The 26,489-nt window shown below is 37.7% G+C and overlaps 1 long non-coding RNA gene across 1 annotated transcript; it reads left to right on the top strand.

Moving 5' to 3' along the window:
* Window positions 1–1,637: 1,637 nt before the first annotated feature.
* Window positions 1,638–26,489, top strand: LOC309660688. Its single transcript, XR_014263545.1, has 2 exons — window positions 1,638–18,389; window positions 18,424–26,489. It is a non-coding gene; the product is annotated as an uncharacterized lncRNA (long non-coding RNA).

Below are 26,489 nucleotides of genomic sequence, written 5' to 3' on the forward strand. Positions count from 1 at the left end.
AGCGATTTAATTTACTCATTTAAAATTGATTGACGGCTTCATAAATACCATTTAAAAAAATAATAGCTAGCACTTATAGAGCTTACTACTTGCAACTAGTTAAATGTTTTATGTTTATTAACTCATTTAAACCCTTCATAAATCCTATCAATTAGCTTCTATTATCACCATCATCCCACTTGACAGATGAGGAAACTAAGGCACACAAATGTTGAGTAATTTGTCTAAGGTCACATAGCTAGTAACAGACAAACTCAGCACCTGAACCCAGACTATCTGGCTCCAGCGTCTGTGCCCTTGACCACAATATTAGAGGTCTCTTGTCATCAATGTTGACACTCCATCACCAATTGCTGGAGAAAATATTCAATACAAAATTTAAAAAAGGCACTGATAACTATGTAAAGTTGAAAAGTGGGCAAGACAACTCCTATCTACAGGATATATGGTACACATGTACTTGATATGTGCGTGAGTGATGTTATATATATCTATACATTTATATCAAGGCTTTTTATATAGATGTGCATATCTCTGGAACTCAAGGCATGCTATATTGAGAGGTAAATGAATATTTTTTCTAGTGTCTCTCCTGCCATATCTCTTATGTTGTTGGCTTTTCTCTTTTTGCTGTGGATGTCACATAAAAACAAATTCAGTGCTTCATGTAACAAAATTTTACTGAGTAAGTACTGTGTTCTAAGCACTGTTTTGGGCTCTTGAAATACAAATATGCACAGACTGGGTTCTTTATTAATACTGTTGATGATTGGCTTTGTGGAGGGATGGTCAAGACCAAGAGAGGAAATTTCAGGCAGCTTTTATTTGAGAAGTGGGGAGACAGAGACTGTACACGACATGTCAAAGAGAGTTTTCCAAACAACAATCTTCTCTGCAAACACTCTTGGAAGAAGTATCTTAACAAGAAAAGAAGCAACAAAAGTAATAAAAACAAGGGATAATAAGAAGAATCTAATAGAGTTTGGGAAACAAGGGAATATTAGAATTTAGGTCTAGCTATGTGTAAAACTGATCCAAAGTTAACAGTTATTTAAATAAGGTATTATAGGTATTTTAACGGTGCCTGAAAAGATGTCCACACCCTAATCCCTGTAACACATGACTATTGTTACTATGTGGCAAAGGAGACTTTGCAGATGGGGTTATGTTGCAGATTTTAAAATAAAGAGATTACCACAGATTATGTGGATGGGCCCAGTGTAATATAAGGAGGGAGGAGGCTCAGAGTCAGAACAGGAGATCTGATGCCCGAAGGAGACATTGGAGTGATACAAAGAAGGGGCCATGGCCCAAGTAATGCAAGTAACTTGTAGATGTTGAAAAAGGCAAGGAAACAGATTCTTCCTGAGGGCCACCAGAAGGGATATAGCCCTGTCTACACCATGACTTTATGACTTCTGATCTTCAAAACTGTATGATAATAAATTTATTTAAGTCACTAAGATTGTGACAGTTGGTTATAGGAGCAATAGAAAACCAATACACAAGGGATGAGTTATTTTTCTCCTAAGAAGAATCAAATGGTAGGTGGTACAGGACTCGTGGGATGGTTTTGCTTCACAGGATTGTCAAGAATCCTGGCTGCTTATAGCTTGTTAATCTTTCCTCTTAAAAATGTTGGTTACATTGATGATCAAAAATGTCTCAAAACTAAAATATGTTTCAAGCAGCTGGATGAAAGAAAAGGAAAAGAGAGGTCATGTCCCTTCTCTCTCTTTTTTTGAAGTATAGTTGACATAAAATATTATATGTTAAGGTGTACAACATAGTGACTCACAATTTGTAAAGGTTATACTCCATTTATATTTATTATAAAATATTGGCAATATTCCCTGTGCTGTACAATATATTCGTGTAGCTTACTTATTTTATACATAATACTTTGTACCTCTATCTTTGTACCGCTATCTCTATCTTGCCCCTCCCCTCTTCCCTCTCTCCACTGGTAACCACTAGTTTCTTCTCTATATCTGTGAGTCTGTTTTGTTATATTCACTAGTTTCTTTTATTTTTTATATTTGTATATCACATATAAGCGATATCATACAGTATTTGTATTTCTCTGACTTATTTCACTTAGCATAATCCCCTCCAAGTCCATCCAGAATGAAATGGCAAAATTTCATTCTCTTTTATGGCTGAGTAGTATTCCATTGTATATATATGTATACTGCATCTTCTTTATCCATTCATCTGTTGATGGACACTTAAGTTGCTTCCATAGTTTAGCAATTGTAAATAATACTGCTATGAACATTGGGGTGTGTGTATCTTTTCAAATTAGTGTTTTTGGTTTTTTTTGGATATATACTCAGGAGTGGAATTGCTGGGTCATATGGTAGTTCTATTTTTAGTTTTTTGAGAAACCTCCATACTGTTTTCCACAGTGGCTGCAACAATTTACATTCCCACCTACAGTGTAGGAGGGTTCCCTTTTCTCCTCATCCTCACCAACATTTGTTATTTGTTTTCTTTCTGATGATAGCCATTCTGACAGGTGTGAGGTGATATCTTATTGTGGGTTTGTTTTGCATTCCCCTGATGATTAGCGATGTTGAGCATCTTTTCATGTGCCTGTTGGCCATCTGCATTTCCTCTTTGGAAAAATGTCTTTTCAGTTCTTCTGCCCATTTTTAAATTAGGTTGTTTTTTTTTTTTTTTGATGTTGAATTGTATGAGCTATTTATATATTTTGGATATTAACCCCTTATTGGTCATATCATTTGCAAATATTTTCTCCCACACAGTAGGTTGTCTTTTCGTTTTGTCAGTGGTTTCCTTTGCTGTGCAAAAGCTTTTAAGTTTAATTAGGTCCCATTTGTTCATTTTTGCTTTTATTTCCTTTGCTTTAGGAGACAGATTCTTCCCTCCCCAACCCCCCAATTTCTATGATTTATGTCAAAGAGTGTTCTGCCTATTTTTTCCTCTAGGAGTTTTATGGTTTCCAGTCTTACATTTAGGTCTTTAATCCATTTTGAGTTTATATTTGTATATGGTGTTAGAAAAAGTTCTAATTTCATTGTCTTAGATGTAGATGTCCAGCTTTCCCAGTACCACTTATTTAATCATGTTCCTTCTCTTGAAGTAAATGTTCCAGAAATTGCACACATAATTTCTCACATATCTTTGGCCAGAACTTTATCACATAGTCATGCTGCAAATGAGGCTAGGAAATGTAGTCTTTATTTTGAGTAGCTGTGTGCTCAATGAAAAGCCAGGGCTCTCTCACTATAGGAAAGAGGGAGAATAGATATTGGAGACAACTAAGCAAGTAACAGTAAAATTGCTATCCCTCTTAATAAAAGAAAAAAGGTGTAGAATATTCTATGTATAGATTATCAATGATACCCACAAGGTTTGGGGAGATGCAGGGGTAGACAAAATGTTCATCAGAGCACATTAAAGCATTTGTCTGGTTGAGGAAAATATACAGATATTTATTAGCTTTTAAATTGTTAGTGATTTAAATATAGGTATATGTCCTGAAAATTTAAGAATTACTTCAGGATATTAAAAATAGAATGCGTAATTTCCAAACAACCAGAAGAAATTTTGACATATCCAATGACAGGTATATTGGGAGGGAAAATAGGAAACAAACAAAATTTTTATAAATAAAAAACACAAAACAATTTGGTAGCAGTAAGTTCTAACAAAGTAGTAGTTACAATAAATATAAATGATTATACTCACCCACCAAAAACAGACCTTTTCAGTTTGGATTAAAAACACCATTATGTTATCTATATAAGCTACATTTAAAGAAGAGTGTACAGGAAGATTAAAAATAAGGCATAAAAAACACTAGACAAATACAATCTGATAGTAAGTCAGAATAGCAATTTCAAACTTGAACAAATTAGAAATGGAGAAAAATTATCATCAGAAAAAAAGATAGATGTAACATACTGGTAATCCAAACAACAGATGAAGATATATAACAATCATAGACATATTTGCTTCCAACATAGCAATGTATGTTCAAATGTATAAAGCAACAACTGACAGAACTATGGTGGAATAAAGGTAAATTAATATCTGGAGTTGGGCAGTCCTTGAACACTCTTAATTAAAACAGATGAAAGGACGAAAAGGAATAAAAGATTGGAACAACAGCATTTAGAAGGAAATTTGGTGCTTTAAAAACATCTATAAAAATAAAAACTTATTTTCCACTGAAGAAGAAAAATAGCAACAACATAATATTATCCCATATAAGTGAGGAAGAAAGAAATAATAAAAAGAAGAAAATAAAATTAATGAAATAAGAAACAATAAAAATATATAAACGAGCACAAATAAACAAATTTTAATTCTTTGTTAAGATAAATAATATACATAGGTACTTGGTAATATTGATAAAAAAAGAAGATAAAAGTTAGAAAAATACAAAATGGAAAGATATAACTATAGATGTAATGAGCAGATGTATGATTATAATTATAGGTGTAATAAATAATTATATGTGTAAAGGAGATTACAAAAACAGTAAATACATGAAAGACCTGTAAACTGGTAAACCTAGATGGAATAATTAAATTTTTGTAAAAAATTCCACAATCAGCAGAAAAAGAAATAGAAAATTTGAAATTAAAATAATTTCAAATTCAAACATCATAGGGACTTCCCTGGTGGCACAGTGGTTAAGAATCTGCCTGCCAATGCAGGGGACACAGGTTCGAGCCCTGGTCCGGGAAGATCCCACATGCCGCAGAGCAACTAAGCCCTTGAGCCACAACTACTGAGCCTGCGCTCTAGAGTCTGCAAGCCACAACTACTGAGCCTGCATGCCACAACTACTGAAGCCCACATGCCTAGAGCCTGTGCTCTACAACAAGAGAAGCCACTGCAATGAGAAGCTCGCGCACCGCAACGAAGAGTGGCCCCCGCTCACCGCAACTAGAGAAAGCCTGCGTGCAAAGAAGAGCCAACACAGCTAAAAATAAATAAATAAATAAAACATTCAAACATCATAAAAGAAACTGAAATGGTTCTTGGAAAAGTCCCCATCCCAACCTCTATCCTCTACTAAACGGTTTGTAAGTGATTTCTTAAAATAAAAATTAAGAAACAAATAATCCTCTTTATACAGGTGTCCTAGATAATGAAAAAATAAAAAAGGCTGAAGTGTTTAAATTATCTTCTGAGGCTAGTGTAGCATTGATTTTTTTTTTTAGCATTGATTTTTGACTGTATAAAAATGTTATATGTTAAAAAAAAGGCCAGTTTTATTTATAAACATAGATGTAAAAATTCCAAAGTAATCATTAGATCACAAATTACATTAATTAAAAAAAAACATATTATGATCTTATATGGTTTAACTCAACAATGCAAGGACTTTTTCATATCAAAAAGTTATCAATGTAAATAGCATATTAGTTTACTAAGTAAATAAATCATATGCTTAATTCAATAGAGGTAGAGAATTACTGAATAAAATTCAAATTTTACATACTATACAATTTTTTCTCAAAGATAGGCATAGGAAAGTACATCACTAACTAGCTAAAAGCTATATATGAAATATTTCCAGCAAACATCTTATTTAAAGAAGGAACTTTAGACATATTTCATATAAGACAAGAAAGCCTTATTTACACTACTAGTTAACCTAATGCTACAGAATATAACTGGTATAATAAAGCAAGAAACACAGTGAGATATCAATATTGGAAAGAGAAAGAGTTTCAGATGACATAACTGTTTATGGAAACTAATACAATCCTTTATGCTATTTGGTGTAGAATCATAATTTGGATAAATGATGGATACAACAACCAACAGCATTCTTCACACCAGGAATAAATAAGTAAAATGTGTTTGTTATTCACAGTATACCAATACAACTTTAAAATATGTGTATTAACCTAATAAAAATTGTATAAGATGATTTTGGAGGAATTAATGTCTCTATCTAAAGGCATACAAGAAGATCTAAATAAGAGTAGAGATAAACCATGTTCATGGATGGGATAACTTAACATTTTAAAGATGTCAAATTTTCCCAATTTAAATAAACTGCACTTGGAATTGTAAGCAAGACTTCTGCAGAGACATCTGAAATACTGGGTCTAAAATATATTTTGAAAAATAAAAGTCCACAAGTAAATGACAATTTTGGAAAAGAAAAGCAAAAGGGCATATTTGTTGTACTCTGTATTACTACATAACCATAAAAGAAACAATGCAGCCTGTAACATTAACAGATAAATAGAATAATGGAAAAGATTAAAGAGCCATAAACAGTCCCATATGATATATGGTATAAAATTAAGGTGACTATTCCAATTTGCCTGGCAAAGTCCTAACTTTGTGCCTGTTGGCCTACTAAAATTACAAATAATATCCCCCTTTACTCTCAAATCTCTCTCAGTTTGGATTATAAATGATTAGATGTCCTTATATGTACTAGATTGATACAATAAATCAGTGAAGGAAAGATGGATTTTTTTAGCATATAGTATTGCCAAAAGTGGCTCAATAAATAGAGAAAAATAAGAATTGATAAAATTTCTAATGCATTGAACTCCTAAATATATAGATAAATTATAAGCTAGTGAGAAAATGTTGGAAGACAGCCTGGTGACTTTGGGGTGGGAAATGTTTCTTGAACAGTACCCAAAAAGTCCAAACCATAATGAGAAAAATGGATCTGACTACATTAAAAATTAAGAATTTCTGTTCAGCCAGGGACACTGTAGATAAAGGTAGCAGATGGGAGACAGACTGGGAGAAGATAATTACAGCATTTAAAACTGACAAGGGATTAATATCTAGAATAATTAAGCAATTCCTGCAAATCAACAATAAAAAGAGAGGAATTGGCAAAGACTATGAATAGGCAATTCACAGAAGGGGAAACCCAGATTACCTACATGTTCATGAAGAGATCCCCAACAACACAAGCAATGAGAGGGATATAAATTAAAACCACAATGAGACTCATTTTACACCCACCAGATTGGTAAAAATTAGAAAGTCAGATGGTACCCTTGTTGGCACAGATGTGGGGAAATGAGAATCCCCATGCACTGCTGGTGGGAGTGTAAACTGGTGAGCCATTCTGGAGAGCAATCTGTCAGGAAATTGAATATGTGTGAATCTCATGGCCAGAAATTCCTCTTCTGGATCTATACCCTAGAGAAACTTACACAGAGCCATAGATGGCATATACAAGGATAGTCAGAGTGTTATAGTTTGGGTCGGGAGATGTTGCTTGGTGGAAACAACAGCGAGAAACAAAGCATAATAAAGCTAGAGCAGGCTCTCCTGAGTCTTCAGGCTTGTATTCCTTGCTGAATCTCTTCGTTAAGTAGGAGTGTAATTGCCCCATTCTACCGTACTCCTAGGACACTGTCAAGGCCCATATACTGCCCCTTCCCCGGCACTCTCCAAACTTTTCAGTACTCTGTTGTGGAAACTATCTAGGAAGTTAAATACATCAAAAGTATTAGTAATATAGTGGAGTATTTAAAAAAGTGTTGTTAGCACAGGATGAAGGCAATTCTTAAACCAGGGGAATGGTGATGGTGGTGAGAGAATATAGGTTTCAGGGACAGCCAAATAAGAGAAATCCATGACATCTCTGAGTGCAGACAGGAGGTTTAGAAGTTTGGAGACCCCCTTCTGCTCTTTCCCTTCGCATAGTGAAAGGGAAGCAACTCCATAAGTGAATATGGCTGTGAAAACATGTACCAAGAGCCACAAAGTTTTTTCAGTTTTAGCACAACTCTAGTTTTTTTTTGTTTTTTTTTTAAGTAATGGCCTGTGATCTTTTTTTTTTAAATTTAATGACTGAATGAATGAATGAATTTGTTTTTGGCTGCGTCGGGTCTTCATTGCTGTGCGGGCTTTCTCTAGTTGAAGCGAGCGGGGGCTACTCTTCGTTACAGTGCACGGGCTCCTCATTGCGGTGGCTTCTCTTGTGGAGCACGGGCTCTAGGCACATGGGCTTCAGTAGTTGTGGCACACAGGCTCAGTAGTTGTGGCTCGCAGGCTTAGTTGCTCTGCGGCATGTGAGATCTTCCCAGACCAGGGCTCGAAGCCGTGTCCCCTGCACTGGCAAGCGGATTCTTAATCACACTGAACCACCAGGGAAGCCCACAAATCTAGTTTTGAACACCAAATTATTAAAAGAAAATTTTTCCTTGTTTTCCTGTCATTTCAGGAAAACCAAGAAAATAAGTGGTTTGTCTCAATTCAGAGGGAACCTCAGAAAGGAGATCATTCTCAGATATCTCCCTCTCATTCCAGATTTATTTACTGTTTTAATTTTTCAAAGAACCACAGAATATTAGAGATGGAAGTGGCTTCCAAAAAGTTAACTAACATAGCTCTAGCCTGCTATGGAATTCTCTCCACAAATATCCATTCCCTAATAAGTTAATCTCAAGAATCTACTAGAATCAGGCCATTGATCCATTCCTTTAAGAGACGTTGTCCCATCTTTAAGAGAGTTTCCCTGGGACCCGGTTATAACTCTTGGATCTCACCTCCCTCTATGAAGTGAGATCACATTTCTTATAAATCTTATCTTCCACATGATGTGCTCATTGTGGTGAGGAATAAAATGCACTTTAATGAAGATGAATTAATATTAATGAAGACTAAATAGACTTTTCTCTCTCCCTAGAAATTCAAGAAAAGAGTGAGATATTGGATCTCTACTTCCTAACCATCCACCAATTATTTTTAAGCATCCCCAGAGGTACACCTATGGCTGCAAAAATAAGCCTCCACAGTCACGGTTGCCAAAGTGCCCGTTTCCCTGGTAGTTTCATCACTGTCTCTGCTGCTGGTATGCCCTGTGGACGGTGCCAAAAGAGTTATGCCAAGGGTTCTCTTGGGCTTTTCTCTTGCCCTCTAAACCCCACCTCAGGCAAACTGCTTTGCTTCCTGCTGTGGCTGAGGTCCTTGGCATCCACCGATGGAATCAAAATGCCATTCTGTCCACCATTAAGAGCATTTCTGTGCCTGCCTTCTAAAGCTGGTACCACTGCTGATACTGGTGCTACTCCTGCTGATGTCTATGAGATGGAGAAAATCCCTTCCCGCTCTTTGTGCCATTGTCTCTTACACTGTTCCCATGGTGGTGTACCCCCTTACACCCAAAACTTTATGGCGACAATGGGTGAAAACGTACCATTAGAGGTTTACTTGCAAGTCTTTTTTCCCCAGGATTTGGGCACAAGTCCCTGGGGACTGAGCTGAGTGAAGAGTCTAAGGGAAAACATTGGGTGGTCTTCAATATTATTCCTCTCTCCAGTTCAGATGCAGTTTCAGGCATCTCTGCCTGGGTTTTGGCAACATTCCTTAGACTGACTTATTTCCCAGGAGACTCCTCAGGTCTGTTCAGTCCTGAGCACCCCCTCTATATAGGTCTGGGCTTCTCCAGACTTGTCTCAATTTTAGGCTGAAAGTAGCTGCAGCTTGAACTGGGACCCCTTTGCCCTTTATCTGCATAACATCACAGCTCTAGATATGATGGATGAAAACAGAATGGGGGAGGGGTTATTGAAGTGCAGACCAGCCACAGCTATTTTAGGACAGCATCAGTCTCCCTTCCTCCCTTTTCTGCTTTCTCTCACTTGGTTAAAGAGGAGCTCACCTTCCTCTAGAAACTGGATCATTTCACAAGCTGAAGTTTCACTTAGCATGGTCATTACATTTTCTGAACTCACTGCCGGGTCCAAGATGATGAACTAAAAGCTGCTTGAGTTATCCAGGTAACAGGGAAAACACAGCATTATGGCTAAGAATGTGAACTTTGAAATCAGACAGCCTTGGTTCAAATCCTGACTCTGTCCCCTTTCTAGCTGTGTGATTTGGGCAAATTGTTTAACCACGCTCAGTCTCAGTTTCCTTATCTGTCAAAGGAGACTAGCAATACTACCTAATTCACAGGACTACTGTGAGGATTAACTAAGTAACATATGTCATGGAGCATCCAATATGTGGGAGGTACTTCCATTATTAATTAGGGAGCAAACCAAAATCACACACAGGACACGGGTGAGGTGCTCATGGCATCAATCGCCACCTTCAAGTGGGGAGGTGGAACTTCCTAGTCTGAGTCGTTCACACAGATGTTGGCAATTTTCTGCCCTATTACCTGGTGATGGGGCTCTCTGGTGGCAGAGAGGAGTATAATTTCTTTTGGACCACCTGAGCTTACTCTCTGCTAGGCTTTCAAATGGGGGAGCAACCCAGCAGATTCTGCAACTGCCTTGCACAGAGCCCTCACCTTTACACACAGAGCCATCTTATCCTTGTTGCTTCAGGTCTGTTTATTTCCTTAGAATGCTGAATGTCAGATACAAATCCAGACATAAATCTCAAGCCTAATAATTTGAATTCTGATATAAAAATCAACACCCCCTCCCCTAAGCTTGGGATCCTTCTGGGTCATTAATGTCAACTTTAGAGGCCTCTTTCTGACGTAGTGGGGTTCCATAAACAACGGTTGAAGCGAATTGAGTTACCTGATGGGTATCAGGGCTGGTTACGTCCTTAAGAGACCCCAAACATTGAAAAACTAAAATATTCTCATCTTTAGGAATTGGAAAATATCCTAGGTCATAAAATAAGTATCAGAAAGCCAAAAGAAGATGAAGTTTGGTGACATGATTGCAAATTTAATGAATTTGTAAGCTATCAAGAATAAATGTCTTTGCCAATTTCATGCTTTTTGGTTGCATTTATTTTTCTACCATCTTAGCATGTATTTTATCCCCCTTTGAGTCATCCAAGACTGCTAGACACATAAAAAGTTTTAAATTAGAGGTGAATAAAAATATTGGTAACATTTTCCATCTATAAGGTGTTTCACAATTTATAGATCATTTAGATAGCTACATCTCAAAAACCTCACGCCAACCCTGGTCCACTGTAGATTTTCAAGAAATGGGTTTTGAATGAAGAGCAAGGAGGAAGGTGTCTGTCATCTTATGTCTGCAGATGAGCAGACAGCGTCCCAGAGAGGTTATGTAATAACTGGGCTGGCAAGTGTCAGAGTTGGCTCTCACGTCCAGGGCTTCTGACTGCTCCTTTATATCTCAGCTGCTTAGGGCACACTTGACAATCCCTGGTGAAAATGAACTCAGTCTTGCCCAAAGAAAAGTATGCCAAAAAATAGAAAATGCAATAATTTCTTTTGACATTTAGATAAAGCATTATATCACAACATATAATCTGCAAAGGCTGGGAGGAACCTTATTTTACAGAGGAGGAAACTGATGCCCAGAGAGGGGGAGAGTTCCTTGCATGAGATGCACGGTGGCTCACCAGCAGGATGGGCACTAGAACCCTGGTCTTGGCCCAAAGACCTCCATAAAGGGGACAATGGCAACTAGCCATAGTGGGCCTGGTTCCCATCACCACTCGTGACTGGTGACACTGAGCACACTGACCATCTACTGTTTATTCTCCTTTGTCAGGCCACAGACAATGCTATTGCACCTACCAATTATAAGGCCTTTCTAGTTTCACCTCGCTTCTAAGGTCATAAATAAATGGGTCCTGCTCAGAAAACAGAGGCAAGAATATACACAAACTAAATCCAAAGTAAGAGATAAGGTAAATCTGAAGCATCAAATACTGGCTTGACTATAATAGGGCCTAAAGAAGTCTGAGTTTTTACAAAAATAAGATTCTTTCTTTGAGGAAAAAATATGGAGAGGGTGCAAATCAAAAGGGACACAAAAGGAGCACTGTAACGACCCCAAGACTGGGAATCAGGGGGGCGTCAGGCTGTGGAGAGGCTCCCAACTCTTACCCTGGCTTTCTCTGTGACCCAGAGCAAGCCATTTCTTTCTGAGGCTCAGTTTTTCCATCCACCAACATGGCAAGTTTGAACCACATATCACGCGGGCCTTTTATGGGATTTGACCTTCTGTGACACTAAGTATTCTCTTTATTTTTCATATTTTCCCCAGGTGAAAGAACAATTTGTTGATTTACTAAGAAGCAGTCTGTCACCAAAGTCAATCCTGTGCTTAGCTGGTTGAAATTTTTTGGGCGACAACTTCCTGCAGGGTCTGGCTTGTGTATATTGAGAGCATGCCATTCACCACCTCAATTTCAGTGCTGGAATGGCCCTGGAATTCTGTGACGCCCACTCTTGAATTGGAGAAGGGCACGGTGACATTGGCATTTCTGCTTGGGGCTAGTGGTTGAATTGCCCTTTAAAACTAGTAGCTGGGTTGCGATCCAGAGATGGCTACTGACAGGAGCCAAAAGTTTCCGCAAGAATGCCATTACAAGAAGGGACTTTCATTACCAGAGGAGAAAGCCGGCTCCCTCGAAATAATGAGGTCTCTCTGAATGATGAGTGCCATCTACAGCATTTGAGCTATACTCAGGAGAGGGAACTAACACAAGGAACTGAACTTTTTTCATGTCTCATTTTCCTATCTCATGATCCAATATCAGCGTTTCACTGGTGTCTGTTTTCTATAAATAGTAGGCACAAAGCTGATATCTAGGGAATGTTGGATAAATAAATGAATCTTGATGTCTAAAATCCGTACATCTCCTCAAAGAATTAACAGGAAAGAGACAGAGGAGACATGGACATAAATTAATAAATACAAGGTAGCCTGTGACCTGTACTATAAGAAAGAGATAAGTATCCCTGGGACTTCAGAGCTGGAGAGATTAAATGGGACTTCATGAAAAAGAAGGAATTTGAGTTGAGCCTTGAAAGACAGGTATGTTTTTCATACGTAAAAATGGTAAAGAGTAGGAGAGGAGACCCAGGTTAAGAAAGGCATAGCAAAGGCAGGAAGGAACTATTTTGGGCAGAAAAGAGCTGTGGTCTAGGATACATGAGGTGGGGAAGAAATCAAGTCAGTTGGTGGTGGTCTTGAAAGAAACTAGAATGACAGAAGCTTTGGACTTCTGTTGAAAGTGGAGAGCCACTGGACATTTTTGAGAAGGGGCAGGCTATGATCAGAACAAAGATTAGAGTTCATTCATTTAAACCTAAGCTAGTATACCGTAAAAGGGCCACAGTATTACATTTTAGGTCAAAGTGTGATTGATCTTTGAAAGTGTAATGCTCATCCTGGGTGAAGAAAATGAACTCTTTCAGGCAATCAGAGTATTCATTAGTATTCCTGGAAAATGACCAAATAAAACTCTGCTACCCTGGAAGATCTAATTTATCTAGCATAAGCAGAAATATACCCTTAGAAAGCTTATTTAACCATGCCCTTCATTGGCTAAAGTCTATTTTTAACCAATGCTCATATATATATTTTTAAAGCACTACAGTAAAGACAAATATCATGAATGGCAAACATGATATTTCAGTTCTAAGAATACTAAAGGACTTCCCAAACAAATATGATTTTATTTTCAGCGCTAATACAATCTAATTGCCAACTGCACAGCATTCTATTGCAAGAATTACAGTAGATTCATCGATGTCTAGGTCCAGTTTTTCATTTCATCTTCATGGGCAAATGGTTTGTATAACTGCTGTTTGTCACTAGGAGAAAGAAGGGCAATAAGTCTCAAAATGTTCTAAATAATAAGATCAGAATTTATACATTTTGTGGTATAAGTGGAAAAAAGAACAGATATTGGAATTAGATGTTTAGATTCAATTTTGACTCTGTCAGTTAAAACAGTTATACTGGAACAGATTTCTTGATTTCTCTAAACCTCAGTTCTTAATCTGTAAAATGGGAAAATATTTGTATAGTGCATGGAATAGAAGCCGGAAGAGAGTAATTCTCTGCTAAATGGTAGAATTTTAATCATTATCATTGTCATTAATATTAAATTCTTTTTCTTTAAAAATAATTTTTTTTTTTGTGGGATCTTAGTTCCCCGACTAGGGATCAAACCCATGCCCCCTGCAGTGGAAGCTTGGAGTCCTAACCACTGGACCACCAGGGAGTTCCTAAAAATTATTTTTATTGAAGTATAGTTGATTTACAATGTTGTGTGAGTTTCTGGTGTACAGCATAGTGATTCAGGGTCTCAGCTAGGACACCGCTCCCAGAATGGAACTGGCAGGAGGACAGCAGACTCCTGGGGCCTTGCGAAGAGGCAGGGTGCAGGGACCAGCAAGTTGAGGAAACTGAGGCAAAAGCCCAGTTGAGTCTTGGTTGGGGATCAGTGGTTCCTCGTGTGCACACTGAATTTCTAGGTTAGTGACAGTAAGATTTAATTTCAGGGTCCACTGATTGGCAGATAGAGATGGCTGGTAAACTCTGTTCCTCTTGGGCACTGAGTTACACACGGCCCATGTGGTCTCAGAGAACATGATGCAGTCCTGTAAGAGGGATGATCAAGTCTGCTTCTCAGGGCTCTTGCAAAGATCCAATGATTAAATATGTGAGACAGAGCTAGCTGTTTCTCTTGGAAATATCTAGGAAAAATTTCCTGGCCTGAGATGTAGGGAGTAGTTATGCAGGGAATTCTTTAAATCAAAAACCCAGCAGGGAAATACAGTGAAAAGGGAATGATTCATCTGACAAACCAGGGAAAATCCAAAGATTGTATAACAGAAACATTACAACAGAGTTTTTAAAGCTTCTTGAAAAGATTTACTGGTTTCTCTAAAAAGTTTGAAGGTTAAAGACATTTTCCATTCTTCTTTCCCTGTGGTGGAAGCTGTCCAGGCAAGGCAATTTTTGTTTTATGGCTATTAGTCAACACTTTCAACTGCATCCCTTAACACCACCTCAGACTACCACCAAGAAAAACTGAGACAAAAACACCTGAGTCTTCATTGAACCCAGAGGGGAAGAAAAAAAGTATTGGAACAAGTACAACCCCTGTTTAAGGCAGAGAAAGATCTTGGAATCCAGGCAGCTTTATTTTATTTTATTCTGAAAATATAGGTATGGCTCTTTCTGTCAAGGCCAACTAGATGGAGAAGGATGCTATAAAAATTGATACCAATGTAAGAGATTTAACATGTATATTACTGAGACATGTGTATATGTGTGGTCAATATCCATTTGCCCTAAATTATCTTTTCCAATGAAATCTTACCTGGTATTTAGTTATGTAGTTCCTCTGGACCAAATTAAAAGTTCTGTGTATGAACACTTAGACCAGAAGTAGGAGGTGCTTTTCCAAGGTTACCAATTGGCTATGGGAAAGCATCTCCCAGTTCCCAGTCTAAAGTCGTCAATGCCACAGCCTTTAGTGTCATCTCCTTTTCCATCTTCTTTCTAAGTAATGTTCCCTACTTGGGTTGTTGTCCCAGAAGCAGACCAAGTGGCAAAAATTCAGTTTTAAAGAAGCCAGTTTAAAGGAAGTGTTTCCAGAAGCAACCAGAAGGACATAGAGAAGTGGGACCCAGAAGGAGAGGAGGACATGCAGGGCACTTCATGCCTACTCCCATTGTTGTAATACTAGACGTATGGCTGTTTCTCTCTCCCTCGCTTGTGTGCAACTCCATCTGGAACGGTTGAACCATTCTCTCAATGCTGACAGATGGACAGCTTGAATACATAGTCCTGGACCAGGGCAGGGTTTTTAGTTTTTATTCTGGTTCGTGCCGACTCCTTTGGGGACTGCACTGTCTGGGGCTACTAATCAAAATGATGGCAGAACCTCTGGGAAGTACCAACGTCATGTGAATATCGAAGAAGGTATGTAACCTCAACTGCCTGAGCTTTTTACTCCCGCTAACTCTTTCTTCTTCCAACGGCATCTTGAGATTCCCCCCTCCCTCCCCACCCAGAAGGATAATTTCTGAAGTGTAAGAATTAATCACTCTCTCTTCCTCCTTGGAGCATTGCTAAATTAACAGCTTGACATCACATCTATCATGCTTTCTGTAAGCTCTCTAAGGCCCATTAGGATTGGGGAGTTGCTGGGAGCATAGTAAATGCTGAGCAAGAAAATATTCCTCGGAAATCAGTGAGTGAATCCAAAAATGTTCTATACACAGTGGCATTTGAAGCCCTGGGCTTATTACTGTTTGTGTTGCCAGCATATGATGTATGCTTCAGCCATGAGGTGCCTGCTTGTGTGCCATATCTCTTTGGGTCTAAATCATTGAAGTGGAAAATATCCCCTCTGGGCTATACCTTGAAAACGAAGATTGTCGGATTGGAAATTATTTCATAAACCTCCAGCAGTTTTATTTTGTCTAGACACGACGCAAGAAAAAAAGAAAATCATCAGAGATGATAATAAGATGGCATGTGCGAGAAGATGCACTTCCTACAGAGACATGATTGCTCTTTACGCATTTTATGGTCTCATTTCTACAATCCTATCACCTTCTGCCGAATTCTTTAACCACCCTTCTGTGTGGCCCAAGGGAGAAAGTGTTAATAGCTGTGGGCAAACCTTTCACTGAAACTAACTAACTAAATAAATAAAACACCAGAAGAAATGGACCCACTGATAGAAGACAAGAGAGAGCTATTCTCCAGACTTGTGGTTGCCAAGGGGGAGGGAGAGTGGGGGAGGGAAGGATTGGGAGTTTGGGATTAGCAGATGCAAACTATTATATATAGGATGGATAAACAACAAGGTCCTACTGTATAGCACAGGGAACTATATTCAATATCCTGTGATAAACCATAATGGAAAAGAATATGAAAAAGAATGTATGTATATGTGTAACTGAATCACTTTGCCGTACAGCAGAAATTAATACAACATTATAAATCAACTATACTTCAATAAAATAAATTAAAAAAAAACCAAAACAGCAACAACAACAGCTGTGCTTCTCATTTCTGAAGCACAGTTCATATCTCTATATGTGTATTAACATAAGAATATATGTATGTCAGGAACTTCTTCTGGACCTCCAAAGTGTTAATTGAAACTCATTTGGTTTGGGCTACTCTTTACCTGGATGGTGAGTTCTGCACCCATAGATTTTTGGCCAGAAAGGGGCCTTAGAGATTACCTAATACACTTTCACCTACACAACTCATACAAGAAGAATGAGACCTTAGAGATGACAAGTAATTTAAATATTTGCTAGAGCCAAGGTTTTAACCTAGCAGCCTGGGATCTTTCCACCACCCTGTGTTTTGTTCTCCTTGAAGCCAACTCTGACCAGTTTAACAATGGACTCCTTCTGTGTGATCAAAGCATGTAATCTTGGGATATAAAAAGTCTCCACAAAGTGGTCTGGCCTCAGTTGACAGTATAATAGGTAGAAAATGAAGAATTTAGCTGGTTATCATAACATAGTACCAAACATCCAACCTAAGTGACTAAGTTATTCTGTATGCATACATATCTGTGTATGGACCACTTTGTGGGGCTCATAAAGCATCCCACTGGATCAATGAATTTAGAAGGGTCAAGGTACTGTTAGGATTAACACAGTCTCCACAAATAAGGATCCTCAACAAAGAGGCATGCATCATGAAACTGTTTTAAGAAAAATAATCCTTTATGCTGGTTTTTTAAAGCTAATGCTTTCTTGGGAAAGCAGTAGGTTGTCTGTAAAGGTGATTTACCCAGGATGTGGCTAACTTACAACAGCTGTATTTAACACACACATTCGGTATTTACTCCTGAGGCTGGGGAAGAGATGGATGATTTATGCTTTTGCTGCTCAGGCTGCATTGGTGAAATGGACCTCAAAATATACTAAGTAGAGGACACACTCAGAGGCTTTGACAAAGGCCCATATGTGCAGAGACCAGTTCACGAGCAAGATGTAGCAAACACAGACTGAGGAAAGTCTTATGTAGACAATCCTCCTTCTATGAACATAATGTAGTTTTGCCCCTCTGCACACTAGCACCAAGACTCCATGATCATTAGGATGTCCCAGGGCAGATTTGTACCAGTTTTGGCTCCATCACTTGCTAGCTCTGTGATCTTGGGCAAGTTATTTAATCACTTCAAGCCTCAGTTTCCTAATATCTAAAATGTGGATAATGATATTATCTAATTCACAGGCCTGTTGTGAGGATTATACGACATAGTCCCAAGTGTTTAGCACATAAGGAGGTCTTAACAATAACAATAAGAATAATATTTATGGAGCTCTTTCTATGTACTAGGCATGGTTCTAAGAACTTCACATGTATAAACTCAATTAAATCCTTACAGCAACTCTGTGAGAGAGATAATATTATTGTTTCAATTTGACAAATGAGGAAATTGAGGCATAGAGAGGTTATATAATTTCTCTAAGGTCATACAGTCCATAGCTTTGTATCTGCAATTCAAACCTTGACAGTCTGGCTCCAGAGGCTCTTACATGTTACCTGTATTGTTATTGTATTCTTAGAACAATACATAAGGACAAATTAGGACATTATGTAAGTTGCATGCAGAGTAACTAATAATTTAACAAACCTGCATTGAGGAAGGGAGATTTATTTTTTCTAGCACAGGAAGGAGAGGGTCAGAGGAGTTAGTAGGTGAAGACGGGTTGGGTGAGCAAAGTGTTAGTAGGTGAAGACGGGTTGGGTGAGTAGGTGTAGTGTCTTCGTGGAATATGGAGAGTTTCAGTTGCCAGTATCTGAAGTCAGAGTCACAAAATACAGGCGATAAGGCTAGAAAAGTAGCAGGTCATGAAGACCTTGTGATAAGAAATCGTGGTAAGGAGCCAAGCTTATCCTACATTTGAAGAAGAGTCAAGGAGAGGTAAGAGGTGCAGAGAAGGAGAGGCTGGATCCTAGTCACTTCATTTGAACTACTAGAGCCAGTTTTGTCTGAGGTTTTCCTGTAAACTTTCTAGTTATCTAAGTTAATACATTTTCTTTGTATACATGTGCTAGGTTGAGTTGGATTTCTATATCACTTGGAATGTAAAGAATCTTGACAAGATCAATTAGTTCAAATACTATATTATTTTATTTTATTTATTTATTTATTATTATTTTTTAATTAATTTATTTATTTTATTTATTTATTCTTGGCTGCGTTGGGTCTTCCTTGCTGCGTGCGTGCTTTCTCCAGTTGCAGTGAGCGAGGGCTACTCTTCGTTGCGGTGCGTGGGCTTCTCATTGTGGTGGCTTCTCTTGTTGCGGAGCACGGGCTCTAGGCGCGCGGGCTTCAGTAGCTGGGGCACGAGGACTCAGTAGTTGTGGCTTTTGGGCTCTAGAGCACAGGCTCAGCAGTTGTGGCGCACGGCCTTCATTGCTCCGTGGCATGTGGGAACCTCCCGGACCAGGGCTTGAACCCTTGTCCCCTGCATTGGCAGGCGGATTCTTAACCACTGCACCACCAGGGAAGCCCTAGACTATATTATTTTAGGGAAGAAAATGTGAATGCAGGATTTAGGTATAGACCAAGAGAAGATTACAAATAAGAGAACTAGTTAGTGAGTGTAAGGGGCTGATGGAGCCCTGCAAAATTCTTTTAGGGAATTATCTCTCCTCCATCATGCATTGTCTTAGAAAGGCTGTTAATCAAAGAGCTCTGCCGTCTTTTGACCAAGGAATAGGTCCGTGACAAATGTAGGCAAAGGGACCCCTTTTTTCTGGTAATTTGAGTCTTAATAGTATAACCCCAAAATAGAAGAAATACTTCCTCTTCATTTATTTCAGTGGTGAGACTGATGAAGTTCTCAGGATGTTTGTCCTACTGAGACTTTTGGGATTACCTGTTTATGACTTTTCAAGCCTGATTCTTCCACATGCTCCCCTCTTTTTTCAATTCTGCAAGTGATCCTTCTTCTTACAATAAAATCCTTTAAAAATTTTAGTTAGTCAATTTGTTTTGCTTATGCCATGGTCCTAAGGGATATAGAAATTAATCCAGGAAGTGAGATGTTGCAAGTGACTGACCAAAAAAAAAAAAAAAAAAATGTAGAACTGGCTGAGTTGGATGAAAGGCAGAGAGAGTTCCTTTATTCTCCTGGGGACTATGCAGTACTTTTCATGATGTTAGAGTCTACTGGCTAACATGTGGCCTCCAGAAAAGCTCTATAAGAAAGAGATCAGCTAAGATTAAAGCTGGCTTATTGATGAAAAGAGAATGACATCTGGACAAGATGGCATAGATTGTGTTCCTCCTCACTAAGCACATGTATAAACCCTTTTACATTATTTAATAAAAGGCAACCAAAAGGAGAGCTCTAAAAGGCGGTAAGAAAAAGGCAAACTCATTTAGAACCCCAGGACTGGAGGAAAAACACAGTGGCAAGTTTTCTTATATAGTCCCCCCTCCACCAAAACAGAAAAAGGAGTCCCAGAATTTTCTGACCTCCAACCTAGCAATGGAAGGCAGCCCAGGTAGACTCCTTCTTTCCTAGATTAAATAGGAGTCTCTATGACAACATCAGGTGTGCCAAACATCACCAGCAAGGGTGATTGATCTGGAGCAGCTGAGGGAAGTGGGCTTCCTAACTGCACTTGAGAATTTCCTCCCCTGCCCAGAGACATCAGTGTGGGTGGGTGGAAGCAGGAAGAAAAACTTAGCCAAAAGAAGAGGCCTAGCTGGGGAATCCTCTTAGAATAAGAACCTGAGATTCCATTTCTTACCCAGAGACACTGGGGACCTGAGGAGCATAGGTAGGGGGTCCTACCACAACAAGTGCCTGGACAGGAGACCCTTTTGGTGTCCATAGGCCTGAAACTCCCCTCTCCCACCAGGAGCACACAGTAGCCCAGCCCAGAGAAATGCTTCCACCACCTCAGGCAGCACCAGCAGGGACCAGCCCCAATAACCTCACATAAACCAGACAAAAGTAACATTGAAAGTGCTGTGCAAATTACACTATCATTAGAACCACAGCACAAAAATGTAGGTCAGGACCTACCTGCATGCTTAATCTAAACAAAGTGATAATGTAAAAAGATTTAAATAGGACCTAGATTCCCCTAACATAATAGAAACAATGTCCAGAATACAATAGAAAATTACTCATCATACTTAGAATTAAGAAAATCACAACTTGTATGAGAAAGACAATCAACTGACACCAACTTGGAAATGAATATGATGTTGGAATTATCTGACAAAGATTTGAAAGCAGCCACACAAAAGTGATTCAACATCAATTACAAATTCCCTTGAAACAAATGAAAAAAGAGAAAACTTCAGCAAAGAAATGGAATTTACAAAAAAGAACCAAATGGAATTTAAAGAACTGGAGAATAAAATGTCAGACATTAAAAAAAAAAAAAACTTATTGGATGGGCTGAATAGAAGCAGGGAAGTGATGGAGAACAGAATCAGTGAACTTGACGACAGATCAATAGAATTCACCCAATCTGAACAATCGAAAGAAAATAGACAGACTGAAAAAAAGAAAACAAAACAGAGCCTCAGAGACTTGTATGACAATAACAAAAATACCACCAGTCATAACATCAGAGTTCCAGAGCTGAGCAAAAGAGAATGGGGCTGAAAGAGTATTCAGAGATGTTACAACTTAAAGCAGAAACAGAAGCTTACAGATTCAAGAAGCTGAGCAAATCACAAGCAGGATAAATTCCCCCAAATCCACACAAAGACACTTCATAATTAAACATCTGAAAACTAAAGACAAAATCTCTAGTTTTCAAAATGGCTTCAAAATCTTGAAAGCAGCCAGAGAGAAATGAGGCATTACTTACAGATTTCTCACATGAAGCCATAGAGGTCGGAAGAAAGAGGCACAATATTTTTTAAGTGTTAAAAGGAAGCACTGTCAACTGAATACTTTTTATCAGGTGAAACTGTCCTTTAAAAATAAATAGGAAATTAAGACATTCACTGATGAAGAAAAACTAGGAGAATTTGTTGCTAGCAGACCTACCCTTAAAGATCAGCTAATGAAATTTCTTCAATCAGAAAGGAAACAATAAAAAAAAGAAAAATCTTGGAGTATTAGAGAGGAAAAAGAAATAGCAAAAAGAGCAAAAATATGAGTACATACAATAGACTACCTTTCTCCTCATGAGTTTTCTAAATCATAAATGATGATTGAACAAAAATTCTAACATCATCTAATACTCAAGACAATGATATTTAAAAGTGAGGAAGGTAAAGGAGCCTAAATGGAAGAAAGGTTGTCACACCTCACTTGAAGTAGTAAAATATTGATGCCAGTAGAATGTGATGTGCCATATATGATCTTTGTAATACCCAAAGAAATCCTACAAAAACCATAAAAAGGAATACTCTCAAAAACACTGTAAATAAATCAAGATGGAATCATAAAAAAGTTCATGTAACCCATAGGAAGGCAAGAAAAGAAAAACAGAGAAAGAAGAACCACAGAAAGCAAACAGAAAACAAATAATAAAATGTCAGGCTTAAGTACTAGTGCATCAATAATTATCTTAAATGTAAATGGTCTAAATACACCAATCAAAGGCAAAGATTGGCAGAGCTGATTGATTAGAAAAATAAGTACATAAGAACTCTACACTGTTTATAAGAAATACACTTCAAACTCAATGACATAGCTATATCAAAAATAAAAGTATGGAAAAAGACATGCTATGAGAACATTAAGCAAAGCAAAGCAAAACAAAACAAAACAAAAAAGCAGGTGTGAGTATATTAATACCTGATAAAGTGGAAAAAGAGTTAAATTACATATGAAAGGATCAATCCACCAGGAAGACATAATGATTCTTAGAGTGTACAGACTAAACAAAAGAGCCTCAGAATACATGAAGCAAAAACTGATGGAGCTGAAAGGAGAAATAGTTAAATCTGTAATTCAGGACTTCAACATCTCCTCTCAGCAAATAATGGAATTCCTAGACAGAAAATCAGAAAGTATATAAGATACATGAATAACACAATCAACCAACAGTATCTAATTGACATATTAAAAAAAAAAATCCTCCATTCAACAGCAGCAGAATAGACATTTTTTTTTCAAGTGCCTGTGAACCATTCACCAAAACAGACCATATCTTGGACCATATAATAGATTTCAATAAATTGACAAGAATTGACATCTAACAACATGTGTTCTTTGACCATAATGGAAATAAATATCTCTAAATATGTAGTTAAATAACACACTTCTAAATAATTCATTGGTAAAAAAGAAAATGTCAAAGGAAATTTAAAAATATATAGAACCAAATTATATTGAAAAATAAAATACATCAAAATATGTAAGAGGCATCTAAAACAGTCCTGAGAGGAAAATTTATAGCACCAAAATGCTTACATTAGAAACAGGTTTGGTGATTCATTGGAAGGACTCATAGGACTCAAGTTTTTATACTCCTGGTTCCAGTTTATTACAGTGAAGGGATAAAAAGAAGAATCAGCAAAGGGAATGGTGTATGGGGCAAGGTCTGAAGGAATCCAGGCACAAGCTTCTAAGAATCTTCTAGTGGAGTCACACAGGTTGCACTTAACTCCTCCAGCAATGAATTGTGACTGCATATGTAAAACATCTGTCAAGGAAACTTGCCTGAGCCTAAAAGTTCAAAGTTTTCATTGGATATTGCAACTCAAAAATCATTCCAAAGAAAATAAAACACTTATGTGTCTACACTTAACAAAACAGGTGTTTTTTCCCCAGTTTTATTGAGAAATAAGTGACCTATAATATTGTATAAATTTAAGGTGTAAAACACAATGATTTGATGTATGTATATATTGTAAAATGATTACCACAATAAGTTTAGTTAACATCCATGACCTCATATAGTTACAATTTTTTTAAGAATATGAAAATTACAAAATGTTGGTGAAGGAAATCAGATAAGACCTAAATAAATGGAGAGGCATACTGTGCTCATGGATTGGATGACTCAACATCTTAAAGGTGTTAATTCTCCTAAAATGTTATTTCTTTCAATATCCCAGAACTGTCTTTTGTAGACATAGACAAGCTTACTGTAAATTTTGTATGGAAATCCAAAGACTAGAATAAGCAAAGGAATTTGTAAAGAAGAATAAAGTGAGAGGAATCATTCTATTAAGGCATATAGCTATAGTAATCAAGACTGTGTGGTTTTGATGGAAAGATAGACACATAGATCAATGGAACAGAATTGAGAACCTGGAAATAGACCCACACAAATATGCCGAACTAATTTTTTTAATAGACTTTATTTTTAGTGCAGGTTTAGATTCACAGCAAAACTGAGTAGAAAGTAGAGAGAAAATCCACATACTTCCTCCTCCCCCTCTCCTGCAAAAGCCTCCCCCAATATCAACACCCCATACCAGAGTGGTACATTTGTTATTGTACCAATAACAATATAATCAATGAACCTACATTGACACATTGTTATCACTCAAAGTCCATAGTTTACATTAGGGTTCACTCTTGGAGTTGTATAGTCTATGGGTTTTGACAAATACATAATGATATGTTCCCACCATTATAGTATCATACAGAATAGTTTCTCTGCCCTAAAAATCCTCTGTGCTATGCCTATTCAACCCTCTCTCCCCACAACTCCTGGCAAATTCTGATTGCTTTAAGTCTCCATAGTTTAAGCTTTTCCAAAATGTCATATAGTTGGTATCAGAAAATACGTAGCCTTTCAAATGGGTTTCTTTCACTTCCTAATATGCATTTAAGTTTCCTCTATGTCTTTTCATGGCTTGATAGCTCATTTCTTTTTAGTGCTGAATAATATTCCACTGTATGGATGTACCACCATTTATTTCCCCATTTACCTATTGAAAGACAACTTGCTTGCTTCCAAGCTTTGGCAATTATGAATAAAATGCTATAAACATAAGTGCTCAGGCTTTTTGTGGATATAGATTTCAACTCATTTGGGTAAATGTCAGGGATTATAATTGCTGGGTTACATGGTAAGAATGTGTTTGGTTTTGTAGGAAACTGCCAAACTGTTTTCCAAAGTGGCTATGCCATCTTGCTTTCCCACCAGTAATGAATGAGAGCCCCCATTGCTTCACATTCTCACCAGCATTTGTGTTGTCAGTGTTTGGAATTTTGGTCATTCTAATAGGTGTATAGTGTTATCTCCATGTTATTTTAATTTGCAACTCCTTAATGATGTAATGTTAAGCATCTTTTCTTACACACACACACACACAAAGACCACACACCACAAAAATAATCACAAATAAAACTGGAGGAATTGGAATAAGATTGGTTTGATTATATCAAAGTCCACACACCCTGATTGTAATGTACTATAATTTTGCAAAATGTTACCAATGGGGAAAATGGAAAAAGTGTCTGGAGGATATCTCTGTGTTTTGTCTTATAACCACATGTAAATCAACAATAATCTCAATAATAATTTAAATTATATAAATATATAGTAAAAAAAAAAAAAAGAGAGAGAGAAAGAGAGAATGACAATACAGTTTTGCTCTGAAAACCCTTTCTACTTATAACTTGAAATTTAAGATATCTGAGTACCCAGGAATCCCAGAGTCTTAGTGTTGAAAAAACAGATTTCCCTCATCTTCAGTTAGTATGAGCAAATGCAGTGGCCCAAGAAATATGGCAGGAAATTAAATAAGGGCTTGAAGAAGTTTGATTCCCTGGGTGACCACTGTTTCAAACTGGCCTTTGACTGATCAAGACAGACCAAAAAGCTGAGGGTGAAGGGGATGAAGAGAGGCTTGTTGCTAGGAAACAGGAATTCCCTGACCAATTTCTGGGTTCAAATATGGTGATTTGATAAGACTTCTGGATTTTTTATTTGCCCCAGGAATTCCCCAGAAACAAAGAGACTACAACTCAAAAAATGGAAAGTGCCTTGGGGAGAGCTCAGCGGAGGCTCCCAGATCAGCTGACCAAAAGCAAGAACTCCTGGTCAGGGAATCCTGGGCATTCCTGCTCAGCAGCACTGTGCTGAGAATTAGTCACCACTAGGTGTGTTTCCCTACTTCTCCCTTTCCCTAATGGGGATTTAAAGCTAACCTTGGACAATTCAGTTAAATGTGCCAGTAAATTTCCTTTTTGCTTAAACAATTTTCAGTTTGATTTAATGTCATTTGCAATTGTGAGATACTGAATAGTTATATTGTTTATCGACCTTATACTCAGCAGTGTGTAAGTTTTCATGTACACACAGAAATACACCAGTGCAGGGGTGTCCACATGCCTGTGCAGAGGCATGAACCTACACCCACAAACAGCAGTGTGCATCTGTAAACACACACCTCCTTGTGCACACACTGCTGAAAGAGGCCATCCCACAGGTATAAAAAATTTCATTCACAGCGGCATATGTGTATACATACACAGAACTCCCTACAAGAAAAACTATTATGAATCTTTTTTTTTTAACACCTTTATTGGAGTATAATTGCTTTACAGTGGTGTGTTAGTTTCTGCTGTATAACAAAGTGAATCAGCTCTATGTATACATATATCTCCATATCTCCTCCCTCTTGCGTCTCCCTCCCACCCTCCCTATCCCACCCCTCTAGATGGTCACAAAGCACGGAGCTGATCTCCCTGTGCTATGCGGCCGCTTCCCACTAGCTATCTATTTTACATTTGGAATCTTTCTTTGCAGCATACTTTGGCATACCATTAGCCTCAGAGTATTCAAAGGGAGAGATGATGCACTTATTGCAATAAAGTAATGAACAGAGCTACATTTTGTTTTTTTTTTTTTTTA

The sequence above is a fragment of the Balaenoptera physalus genome (assembly GCF_965194825.1).
Source record: "Balaenoptera physalus genome assembly, chromosome: 4".
Lineage (NCBI taxonomy): Eukaryota > Metazoa > Chordata > Mammalia > Artiodactyla > Balaenopteridae > Balaenoptera > Balaenoptera physalus.